The following is a 13,629-nucleotide window of genomic DNA, read 5'->3' on the forward strand; positions in this document are numbered from 1 at the left end:
CACCTTGAACTTGTCGAAAACATTTTGCGACAATTCAAGCTTTGTAGATAGCAACACTACTATCAGCGTCCGTCTTCCTCTTGAAGATCCATTTATTCTTAATAACTTACCGATCATCGGGCAAGTCAATAAAAGTCCATACTTTGTTCTCATACATGGATCCAATCTCAGATTTCATGGCCTCAAGCCATTTCGCGGAATCTGGGCTCATCATCGCTTCCTCATAGTTAGTAGGTTCGTCATGGTCTAGTAATATGACTTCCAGAAAGGATTACCGTACCACTCTAGTGCGGAACATACTCTGGTTGTCCTACGAGGTTCGGTAGTAACTTGATCTGAAGTTTCATGATCATCATCATTAGCTTCCTCACTAATTGGTGTAGAGATCACTAGAACTGATTTCTGTGATTAACTACCTTCCAATACGGGAGAAGGTACAATTACCTCATCAAGTTCTACATTCCTCCCAGTCACTTATTTCGAGAGAAACTTCTTCTCTAGAAAGGATCCATTCTTAGCAACGAATATCTTGCCTTCGGATCTGTGATAGAAGGTGTACCCAACAGTTTCCTTTTGGTATCCTATGAAGACGCATTTCTCCAATTTGGGTTCGAGCTTATCAGGTTGAAACTTTTTCACATAAGAATCATAGCCCCAAACTTTAAGAAATGACAGCTTTGGTTTCTTACCAAACCATAGTTCATACGGTGTCATCTCAATGGATTTAGATGGTTCCCTATTTAACGTGAATGCAGCTGTCTCTAATGCATAACCCCAAAATGATAGTGGTAAATCAGTAAGAGACATCATAGATCGCACCATATCTAGAAAGTGTGATTACGATGTTCGGACACACCATTACGCTGTGGTGTTCCAGGTGGCGTGAGTTGCGAAACTATTCTGCATTGTTTCAAATGAAGATCAAACTCGTAACTCAAATATTCTCCTCCACGATCAGATCGCAGAAACTTTATTTTCTTGTTACGACGATTTTCCACTTCACTCTGAAATTCTTTGAACTTTTCAAATGTTTCAGACTTATGTTTCATCAAGTAGATATACCCATATCTGCTCAAATCATCTGTGAAGATCAGAAAATAATGATACCCGTCGCGAGCCTCAACACTCATCGGATTACATACATCAGTATGTATTATTTCCAGTAAGTCAGTTGCTTGCTCCATCGTTCCGGAGAACGGAGTTTTAGTCATCTTGCCCATGAGGCATGGTTCACAAGCATCAAGTAATTCATAATCAAGTGATTCCAAAAGCCCATTAGCATGGAGTTTCTTCATGCGCTTTACACCAATATGACCTAAACGGCAGTGCCATAAATAAGCTGCATTATCATTATTAACTTTGCATCTTTTGGCTTCAATATTATGAATATGTGTATCACTACGATCGAGATCCAACAAACCATTTTCATTGGGTGTATGACCATAGAAGGTTTTATTCATGTAAACAGAACAACAATTATTCTCTAACTTAAATGAATAACCATATTGCAATAATTATGATCAAATCATATTCATGCTCAACGCAAGCACCAAATAACACTTATTTAGGTTCAACACTAATCCCGAAAGTATAGGGAGTGTGCGATGATGATCATATCAATCTTGGAACTACTTCCGACACACATCGTCACTTCACCCTTAACTAGTTTCTGTTCATTCTGCAACTCTCATTTCGAGTTACTACTATTAGCAACTGAACCAGTATCAAATGCTGAGGGGTTGCTATAAACACTAGTAAAGTACACATCAATAACATGTATATCCAATATACCTTTGTTCACTATGCCATCCTTCTTATCCGCCAAGTATCTAGGGTAGTTCCACTTCCAGTGACCATTTCCTTTGCAATAGAAGCACTCAGTTTCAGGCTTGGGTCTAGCTTTGGGCTTCTTCACGGGAGTGACAACTTGCTTTTCATTCTTATTGAAGTTCCCTTTCTATCCCTTTGCCCTTTTCTTGAAACTAGTGGTCTTGTCAACCATCAACACTTGATGCTCTTTCTTGATTTCTACCTTCGCCGATTTCATCATTGCGAAGAGTGATGTCTAGTACACAACCTTCTTCTTGTAGACGTTGTTGGGCCTCCAAGTGCAGAGGTTTGTAGGATAGTAGCAAATTTCCCTCAAGTGGATGACCTAAGGTCTATCAATCCGTAGGAGGCGTAGGATGAAGATGGTCTCTGTCGGTGTCAAAACCGGCGGATCTCGGGTAGGGGGTCCCGAACTGTGCGTCTAAGGCGGATGGTAACAGGAGGCAGGGGACACGATGTTTACCCAGGTTCGGGCCCTCTTGATGGAGGTAATACCCTACGTCCTGCTTGATTGTTCTTGATGATATGAGTATTACAAGAGTTGATCTACCACGAGATCAAAGAGGCTAAACCCCAGAAGCTAGCCTATGGTATGATTGTAGGTTGTCCTACGGACTAAAACCCTCCGGTTTATATAGACACCGGAGGGGCTAGGGTTACACAAGGTCGGTTACAAAGGAGGAGATATACATATCCGTATTGCCTAGCTTGCCTTCCATGCCAAGTAGAGTCCCATCCGAACACGGGACGAAGTATTCAATCTCGTATCTTCATAGTCCAACAGTCCGGCCAAAGGATATAGTCCGGCTGTCCGGAGACCCCCTAATCTAGGACCCCCTCAGTAGCCCCTGAACCAGGCTTCAATGACGATGAGTCTGGCGCGCAGTGTTGTCTTCGGCATTGCAAGGCAGGTTCCTCCTCCGAATACATCATAGAAGAGTTTGAATATAAGGATAGTGTCCGACTCTGCAAAATAAGTTCCACATACCGCCGTAGAGAGAATAATATTTCCACAAATCTAATCTGTTGACATGTCTTGACAACATGACATTATGCCATGGCCCGGTTTTTATTCGAACCGCTTTTCTCAACCAGCTCCGCACATATCGCGAGGCGGTTTTCTTGACACGTCTTGTCAAAGCAGAGATCGTGTTCCCCTTATCACGGGATTCTCATCAATACGGACGTGGGTAACCCAACCGCACCATCAATTACGGTGCCTGGGGAATAAGCGGTTTTGCCAGGCAAGTGGGGAGACACATCACCTCTTCCGCCCTTATAAAGGGACAAAGATTTACTTTTTTCACCCACACCTTCTTCCTCCTCGCTTACCCATTCCCGCACACTCGAGCTCTAGCACCCAAGCTCACGTTCTTCTTCTCAAACCACTCCAAGCATGTCCGGAGCAGGAGGCAAGTGGATGGTCTCTTCCGTCACGGAGGAGAACATCAAAAAGTTACGAGAAGCCGGATACCTGGCTACGGATATCGCACACCGGCTGCCAAATGCAGGGCAGATCGTCCCAACGCCCGAACCCCATGAGAGGGTAGTTTTTCTTACCCATTTTGTCCGCGAACTAGGATTTCCTCTCCACCCGTTTGTCCGCGGGATCATGTTCTACTATGGGCTGGATTTTCATGATCTGGCCCCCAATTTCATCCTCAACATCTCGGCGTTTATCGTCGTGTGCGAGGCCTTCCTCCGCATCAGGCCCCACTTCGGCCTATGGCTGAAGACCTTCAATGTTAGACCGAAGGTGGTGGGCGGCCAACAAGCAGAGTGCGGAGGCGCCATGGTGGGCAAGATGCCTAATGTCACCTGGTTCGAGGGCACCTACGTGGATACCATTAAGGGGTGGCAATCGGGGTGGTTCTACATCACCGAGCCGCGTGACTCCAACTGGGTGGCGGCCCCCAAATTTCGATTCGGAATTCCCACGCGGCTCACCTCCTGGAAAAAGAAGGGCCTGTCATGGGGTTCTTCGGTAGAGCTGACCGGACTCCAGTCCTACATCCAGAACATGACGAACAAGAAAATCAAGCTCGTCAACGTGGTCCAAGTTATGCTCTTCCGCCGGATCCTTCCGTGTCAACGACAGGCATTTGTTTTGTGGGAGTTCAACTCGGCCAAGCACTAGACGCTGCGAGAGCTCTACGACACGACGCACGAGGACATCTGGAGGGTGCTGTTCAAGAGCGCCGAGATGCCTCCCTCCCTCACCGAGGACCGCGGACTCAGCGCAAAGCGCCGCGCCCATACGGTAGGCTTTTATATCTCTCAGGGTATTTATTTGCCCCGGTTTAGTTATGTGCTAGATCTAATCTTTCATGTCATTAACAGGACTGGATAGAGACATCGGAGCAGCTTGATTGCCCAGCCCCCCTGCCCGAAGATCCTGCAGACGCTCTTCTAACGAAGATGCTGACTCCGGCACCTTACGAGGTGCTGGCAAAGAAGGCCAAGAAGACGGCCACGGGGACCCGAAAGGGTCTCCGGCGCAAGGTTATATCGGACTCATCGTCCGATGACTCCGACGCGCACTCCTCCCACGGAAACAAGGAGGAGAAAAGTCCCCCCCCCCCAGCCAGGGGAGACAAGAAAAGGAAGGCCGACCCATCCGGGGAGGCCGAAGGGTCCAAGAAGGGAAGGAACCTCCCTCCGTACTGTGCCACGACGGCCGCCGACAACGGCGACGAGTGGCTACCCAGGGACAAGCCCCTGGCGAAGTCGTAAGTGTCCGGACACCATAGTGCTTCATGGTATGTTTTATTGTACTGCCTTTCCTCATGCTGAACATGATTATGCAGTCTGTCCCGAGCTCATCTCGACGTATCCTCGTCGAGCGGCTCTTTGGACTCGTCGGATATGAACAACGGTTCTCCTCCGACCGCTTCCACCCCTCGCCCTACGGACAACGCCGAGGTGTTGTCTCAAAAGGCACCGAGCCAAGGGGAGGTGATCCTGGGGGCGCCTCACGGCGACCTCCCGGACCCTGGGTACCAAGGGAGCAAGGCTCCTATGCGCTTCGAGTTCGGGCCCCAGCTGGACACTACGCCGGAACCTTCAATGGTTCCGGACTCCGGCAGGCGGTCCCCCATTAAGGGGGGCCAACCATTCGTGTTGGTGTCCTCTATCCAACCAGAGGCACCGGATAACTTGCTGGAAGCGCTTCACAACGCTTCCATCGATGAAGAGCACCGCACTATTATGAGTGCGGTGGTCGAGAAGGTTCAGTCCGCCAAAAACGGACTGACCGAAGCTTGCGCCAGCCTCCTAACAGGCTTTGAGGTAAGCAATCAAAATATAAGAAAATATTACCGCATAGATAGTATCCCCTGATGCTCTGTTCAGCGTTCGCGAATAAAAGACGAATAGAGGATCAAATGATAACTCAGGAGTCTAATTAGAGTTTGTCTATGTGTATGTGCAGGCTTCACTGCTAGCCGCTGCCGCATGTACTGCGGAGGTCTCTGCGCTGAAGCAGGCCCTGAAGCGGTCCGAGGACGAGCTCGGCCTTACCAAGAGGCAGCTCGAAGAGAGCAAAGGTAAGATATACCCCTGTCTATATAGTTAAAAAGAAGTTCGGGGTGTAAAGTAATAGGATCATCATGAATTTGTCAGGGGCCACAAACGAGGTGGAGACCCTGAGGAAGGCGTTGTCCGAGGCCGAAGACAAAGCGGCCAAAGAACGCATGGAACAGGAGAAACAAGAAGCCCGAGTAGGCGAGGTGCAGCAAGAGCTCGAGGCTCTCGCCAAAAAGCACGAGTACTTGGAGCTTGACTCCAAGACGTGAGAGTCCGAGCTCGCGCAGGCGCTTGAAAGCGTCCGGAGCGCCAAGGCCGAAGCTCACAAGGCCCTCCAGGAGATTGACGCGGTGAAGAAGATAGCAGCGGGTAAGGCATTCAATATGCAAAGCAAGCATGTGAAGGAGACTTTCCTTTTTCTTACCCAAGTTCAAAGATCTCCAGGAGCGTTTGCAGATCTTCCCCGCTGTGTACTGGATGCCGCGGAGTTTTACCGGGCTGAGGAGGGGAGCTCAACAGAGAAGTTGTTCTGGTCTCAGTATACTGGGACCGGACACCCCGTGTCCTTGAGCAACCAGCTGAAGCAGTTGGTCGAACTTCACAAGGCGGCCGAACAGGCTATGAGGGGCCTTATAGTCCGGATGTGGCCTGGCGAGCCCCTGTCCGGCAGCTACTTCGGTCTGGTGAGGCGGCTTGTGGAAGCCTGCCCATGGCTTGAAGTCATCAAGCGGTCCGTCTGCATCGAGGGTGCACGCAGGTCTTTTGCCCGGGCGAAAGTGCACTGGGCGAAGCTGGACGCCGTCAAGCTGGAGAGGGAGGGGCCGCCGAAGGGCAAGGAGCATCGCTGCCCCGAGAATTACTATGAAAGTGTCCTAAAGGGTTCCCGCTTAGTGGCAGATGAGTGTGCCAAGGATGTAATTTTTGAATGAACATGCCCATGTGATCCTGTAATATGAAACGAGTTCTTTTGCGCCATGCGACGCTTTCTTAATTTAAAATATTACCTTCTATGCGTCCGTTTATAAAATCTGAGAGTTGGCCAGTCGTCGGCTTCTACCCCCATGTAACTAGTACTGGGGTGTTCGGGGTAAATCTAAACACTCTTTACCGCAATTTTGGGTCCTTCAAGGGAGGTGTTCAGCGCAACGAACCAGTCAATCGGACTATAATGCTTTATCACTCTCACTTAGCCATAGAAGTCTATGATTTTAAATTTTTGGCGAAGCCCCTGGTATTCGGAGGGCCGAATTTGGGGCGCTATACACGCCTAAGCCGGACAAGGCCGACTCCTCGCCCGAAGCGGAAAAAGTCTTTAAGGACTTGAGACCTCTCGAACAGCGACCAGTCTCTCGCCTTATCATGATAGTCAGTTTTTGGCTTTCTCTACTGAGGTGCTCGTCCGGAAGAACCGGGACACAATCGCAGTAGTTCTCCCACCGCTACCTTAGCCGATATAGCGGAACATAAGGTACCAAAGCATGGGAGCCGGGCGACCCAACATTTGACCAAAGACATGATTCGGAGCTGATGCATATAATGCTATAAGTTCGGGGTGCCGCACTGTCTAAAGTGTTCGGACTTCTTGCGCCGTATTGTGGGGTAAACGAGAGCCCCTGGCGTACTGACCGTACCCGAACATGCGGGTGCGGATCGTCGTAAATGGACATTTAAGAGAAAGAGAAAAACTTAAATAATGCAATGACAGATCAATGATATGCATTGTTATTTGAATAATATGTTGAAGCGTACCGGTACAAGTAGTGCAATAAGCATAAAGTGGGACAATTCGAAATGTCCTATCCCAGGGCAAGCCATGCATAAATAGTGAAAAGCGGGTATATCAAGTATTACTAGAGACCACCTGGCGGTTCCCGTGTTCATCTTAGCTTCTTGCCGCCTTGGTTGTTGCTTCCGGAATGTGTCCGACAATCGTACTGCCGGAAAGGGCTTCCAAAGAGTTAGGCCCTAAAAGAGAAAATGAATGTCAAAGGTATACAGCCCCTAGTGTGGTTAAGCCACAATGCGGGGCGTGTCCTGATTGTGCCCCCGCCTATGTCCATGGTATTTTCAATGCGTAGTTATGTACGCGCGGCACGGATTTCGTCGCTTCACTGGGACTGGGACGGGGGCCGGATTGCTAGGCGAGCTCTGATCGTGCCAGGCGATCCTGTTGCAGCTTGTTCCGGACTCGCTTGAAGGTGTCCGGGGGCTGTGACGCCGAATGAGTGGTCTGCCTGAACAGGCTGCTTTGTGCCTCTACTGCAAGGGCCACGGTGTGCTCTTCCGTATGGAGCGAGCGTTATGTGTTTCCATTTACTGTTATGACCCCGCGAGGTCCTGGCATCTTGAGCTTGAGGTACGCGTAATGCGGCACTGCATTGAATTTTGCAAATGCTGTCCGCCCGAGCAGTGCATGATAGCCACTGCGAAACGGGACGATGTCGAAGATTAACTCTTTGCTTAGGAAGTTATCCGGTGATCCAAAGATCACTTCCAGTGTGATTGAGCCTGTGCAATGGGCCTCTACACCTGGGATGACGCCTTTAAAGGTGGTTTTGCTGGGTTTGATCCTCGAGGGGTCGATACCCATTTTTCACACTGTATCCTGATAGAGCAGGTTCAGGCTGCTGCCGCCGTCCATAAAGACTAGAGTGAGGTGAAATCCGTCAATGATGGGGTCTAGGACCAGTGCGGCGGATCCGCCATGACGGATGCTAGTGGGGTGGTCCCTGCGATCAAAGGTGATCGGACAAGCAGACGATGGGTTGAACTTTGGGGCGACGGGCTCCATCGCATAGACGTCCCTTAGTGCACGCTTCCGCTCCCTCTTGGGAATGTGGGTTGCGTATATTATGTTCACCATCTTCACTTGAGGGGGAAACCCATTCTGTCCTCCTGTGTTCGGCGGCCGGGGCTCCTCCTCGTCATCGCTATGCAGCCCCTTGTCCTTGTTCTCGGCATTTAACTTGCCGGCCTGCTTGAACACCCAGCATTCTCTGTTGGTGTGATTGGCTGGCTTGTCGGGGGTGCCGTGGATTTGACACGAGCGATCCAGTATGCGATCCATACTGGACGGAGCCGGAGTACTTCTTTTAAATGGCTTTTTCTGCTGACCGGATCTAGGGCCTCTGAATCCGGCATTGACTGCCGTATCTTCGGTGTTATCGCCGTTATTGCGGCGCTTTGGTCTATTACGACGCTGCCTACCATTAGCATCTTTGGTATCCAAGGTATTTGGATTCCTCGATGTGTTGTTGCTGCGAGCCAGCCAGCTGTCCTCACCCGCGCAAAAGCGGGTCATGAGTGTCGTGAGGGCTGCCATAGATTTCGGCTTCTCCTGGCCGAGGTGGCGGGCGAGTCACTCGTCGCGGATGTTATGATTGAATGCCGTTATGGCCTGTGCATCCGGGCAGTCTATAATTTGATTTTTCTTAGTCAGGAACCGTGTCCAGAATTGTCTGGCTGATTCCCCTGGCTGCTGGGTTATGTGGCTCAAGTCATCAGCATCCGGTGGCCGCAAATAAGTGCCCTGGAAGTTGTCAAGAAATGCATCTTCCAGATCCTCCCAACTACCGACGGAATCTGCTGGCAAGCTATTCAGCCAATGCCGAGGTGGTCCTTTGAGTTTTAGTGGGAGGTATTTGATGGCATGTAGATCATCACCGCGAGCCATGTGGATGTGAAGGAGAAAATCCTCAATCCATACAGCAGGATCTGTTGTGCCATCGTATGATTCGATATTTACGGGTTTGAAACCCTCCGGGAATTCATGATTCATAACTTCATCAGTGAAGCACAGGGGGTGTGCGGCACCTCTGTGCCGGGCTATATCCCGACGTAGTTCGTATGAGTCTTGTCTGCTGTATTCGGCCCGGCCGGATTTACTCTTGGTGTATCTGACATGACGATCATCATCCCGTGTGGGCGCACGTGCCCGTGTCCCGTATATTGACCTTGCGATTTTTGCCTTACTGTCCAAGATGTCTCGCAGGTCCTCCGTGTTGCCCCGGGCCTTAGTATTTTTGACTGAGTGGCGACGGGGTGCGGTCTGAACTTTAGGCTGAAACACATCTCTGGCCGGCCACGTAGTGGCCGGTCAGCCGCATCGTACACTGGTGAATGAGGTTTCAATGTTTCCTCCTTCAGGTGAGGTAGCAACCTGCGCTTTGGGTAACTCTTGGACGGGCACTCGAGTTCATGCTCCTCGGCCGCAAGGACTTCGGTCCACCTGTCTGCTAGCAGGTCTTGATCAGCTTGAAGCTGTTGCTATTTTTTCTTCAGGCTATTTGCCGTGGCCATAAGCCGGCGCTTGAAGCGCTCTTGCTCGACGGGGTCCTCAGGCACGATAAACTCGTCGTCGCCGAGGCTCGCCTTGTCTTCGGAGAGAGGCAAGTAATTGTCCTCCTCCGGTTCTCCATTTGCGGCCTGCTCTGGAGGGCTAGCTTGTTCGTCCTCTAGCTCTACACTGTGCTGGAGGGGATTGTTGTTGTTTTCGACGCTATCCGGAGTGTTATTATCTCCTGTGCTGGTATCACTGCTCTTACTGTGGCGGGACTTAGAGCGGCGCTGCTGACGTCGGCGCTTGGGTTGCTTCTTGGAGGGGTCATCCTCTACTGTCTCGTCGCCATTGCCTTCTTTGGGGGTGTCCACCATGTATATATCATATGATGAGGTGGCGGTCCAGCGCCCTGAGGGCGGTGGTTCCTGTTCGTCTCCGGCTTCGTCGTCCATACCGTCGAAGTCTTCGGAGTCGAAGTCGAGCATGTCGATTAAGTCGTCGATAGTGGCTACTAAGTGGATGGTGGGTGGGCAGCGAATTTCTTCGTTGTCCGCATCCCATTCTAGCTGGACGTAGTTCGGCCAAGGCTCTTCCAACAGGGAGAGAGACCTTAATGAGTTTAGCACATCTCTGAAAGGTGAGTGCTGAAAGATATCCGCGGAGGTGAACTCCATGATCGGCGCCCAGTCGGACTCGACGGGCACGGATGTGAGTGGCTCGGAATCCATGGTCGGAGATGAATCCAGTGGTTCCGCGACATGGCTCTCGTAAGGGGTGAAGTCAGTATCTGGCTCTATCACCATTGAGAGTGCGGCCTCCATGGCGGGGTCCATCCCTCCGCTCTCGGATGGCGCAACTTGCTCCGGATTGGTGGACGGAGTAGTTGCGGATGTGATCTCCCGAACACTGTTCGACGGCAGAGTTACGTCATGCTCGTCGCGACTGTGCGGCGCGTTGCTACCTCTTGAGCACGGCGTTGGTTTTCCCCGAAGAGGAAGGGATGATGCAGCAAAGTAGCGTAAGTATTTCCCTCAGTTTTTGAGAACCAAGGTATCAATCCAGTAGGAGGCTACGCGAGAGTCCCTCATACCTGCACAAAACAAATAAATCCTCGCAACCAACACGATAAGGGGTTGTCAATCCCTACACGGCCACTTACGAGAGTGAGATCTGTTAGGTATGATAATATAATATTTTTGGTATTTTTATGATAAAGATGCAAAGTAAAATAAAAGCAAAGTAAAAAAGCAAAGGAAATTACTAAGTATTGGAAGATTAATATGATGAAGATAGACCCGGGGGCCATAGGTTTCACTAGTGGCTTCTCTCAAGAGCATAAGTATTCTACGGTGGGTGAACGAATTACTGTTGAGAAATTGATAGAATTGAGCATATTATGAGAATATCTAGGTATGATCATGTATATAGGCATCACGTCCGAGACAAGTAGACCGACTCCTGCCTGCATCTACTACTATTACTCCACTCATCGACCGCTATCCAGCATGCATCTAGAGTATTAAGTTAAAAACAGAGTAACGCCTTAAGCAAGATGACATGATGTAGAGGGATAGACTCATGCAATATGAAGAAAACCCCATCTTGTTATCCTCGATGGCAACAATACAATATGTGCCTTGCTGCCCTTACTGTCACCGGGAAAGGACACCGCAAGATTGAACCCAAAGCTAAGCACTTCTCCCATTGCAAGAAACATCAATCTAGTAGGCCAAACCAAACTGATAATTCAAAGAGACTTGCAAAGATAACCAATCATACATAAAAGAATTCAGAGAAGATTCAAATATTATTCATAGATAGACTTGATCATAAACCCACAATTCATCGGTCTCAACAAACACACTGCAAAAAGAAGATTACATCGAATAGTTCTCCACAAGAGAGGGGGAGAACATTGTATTGAGATCCAAAAAGAGAGAAGAAGCCATCTAGCTGTTGGGTTTCGTAGTAATTTCAAAAAATTTCCTACGCACACGCAAGATCATGTGATGCATAGCAACGAGAGGGGAGAGTGTTGTCTACGTACCCAATGCAGACCGACTGCGGAAGCGCTGACACGACGTAGAGGAAGTAGTCGTACGTCTTCACGATCCAACCGATCAAGCACCGAAACTACGGCACCTCCGAGTTCGAGCACACGTTCAGCTCGATGACGATCCCCGGACTCCGATCCAGCAAAGTGTCGGGGAAGAGTTCCGTCAGCACGACGGCGTGGTGACGATCTTGATGTACTACAGCAGCAGGGCTTCGCCTAAACTCCGCTACAGTATTATCGAGGTATATGGTGGTAGGGGGCACCGCACACGGCTAAGGAATAGATCACGTGGATCAACTTGTGTGTTCTAGGGTGCCTCTACCTCAGTATATAAAGGAGCCAAGGGGGGAGGGGAGCGCCGGCCAGGGAGAGAGGCGCAGGAGGAGTCCTACTCCTTCCGGGAGTAGGACTCCCCCCCCAATCCTATTCCAACTAGGATTCCCAAGGGGGGAAAGAGAGAGAGGGGGGCCGGCCACCTTCTCCTAGTCCTAATAGGACTAGGGGAGGGGGAAGTGGCGCAACCACCTTGGGCTGCCCCTTTCTCCTTTCCACTAAGGCCCATGAAGGCCCATATGGCTCCCGGGGGGTTCCGGTAACCTCCCGGTAACCCGGTAAAATCCCGATTTCACCCGGAACACTTCCGATGTCCAAACATAGGCTTCCAATATATCAATCATTACGTCTCGACCATTTCGAGACTCCTCGTCATGTCCGTGATCACATCCGTGACTCCGAACAACCTTCGGTACATCAAAATGCATAAACTCATAATGAAACTGTCATCGTAACCTTAAGCGTGCGGACCCTACAGTTCGAGAACAATGTAGACATGACCGAGACACGTCTCCGGTCAATAACCAATAGCGGGACCTGGATGCCCATATTGGCTCCTACATATTCTACGAAGATCTTTATCGGTCAGACCGCATAACAACATACGCTGTTCCCTTTGTCATCGGTATGTTACTTGCCCGAGATTCGATCGTCGGTATCCAATACCTAGTTCAATCTCGTTACCGGCAAGTCTCTTTACTCGTTCCGTAATACATCATCTCGCAACTAACTCATTAGTTGCAAGGCTTGCAAGGCTTATGTGATGTGCATTACCGAGAGGGCCCAGAGATACCTCTCCGACAATCGGAGTGACAAATCCTAATCTCGAAATACACCAACCCAACATATACCTTTGGAGACACCTGTAGAGCACCTTTATAATCACCCATTTACGTTGTGACGTTTGATAGCACACAAAGTGTTCCTCCGGCAAACAGGAGTTGCATAATCTCATAGTCATAGGAACATGTATAAGTCATGAAGAAAGCAATAGCAACATACTAAACGATCGGGTGCTAAGCTAATGGAATGGGTCATGTCAATCAGATCATTCAACTAATGATGTGACCTCGTTAATCAAATAACAACACTTTGTTCATGGTTAGGAAACATAACCATCTTTGATTAATGAGCTAGTCAAGTAGAGGCATACTAGTGACACTCTGTTTGTCTATGTATTCACACATGTATTATGTTTCCGATTAATACAATTCTAGCATGAATAATAAACATTTATCATGAAATAAGGAAATAAATAATAACTTTATTATTGCCTCTAGGGCATATTTCCTTCAGTCTCCCACTTGCACTAGAGTCAATAATCTAGTTCACATCGCTATGTGATTAACACCAATAGTTCACATCTTTATGTGATTGGTTCACATCTCCATGTGACTAACACCCAAAGGGTTTACTAGATTCAATAATCTAGTTCACATCGCTATGTGATTAACACCCAAAGAGTGATCATGTTTTGCTTGTGAGAGAAATTTAGTCAGCGGGCCTGCCAAATTTAGATCTGTATGTATTTTGCAAAATTCTATGTCTACAATGCTCTGCACGGAGCTACTCTAGCTAATTGCTCCCACTTTCAATATGTATCCAG

The sequence above is a fragment of the Triticum urartu genome, chromosome 6A (genome assembly GCF_056163025.1).
Source record: "Triticum urartu cultivar PI428250 chromosome 6A, HENAU_Tu73, whole genome shotgun sequence".
Taxonomy (NCBI): domain Eukaryota; kingdom Viridiplantae; phylum Streptophyta; class Magnoliopsida; order Poales; family Poaceae; genus Triticum; species Triticum urartu.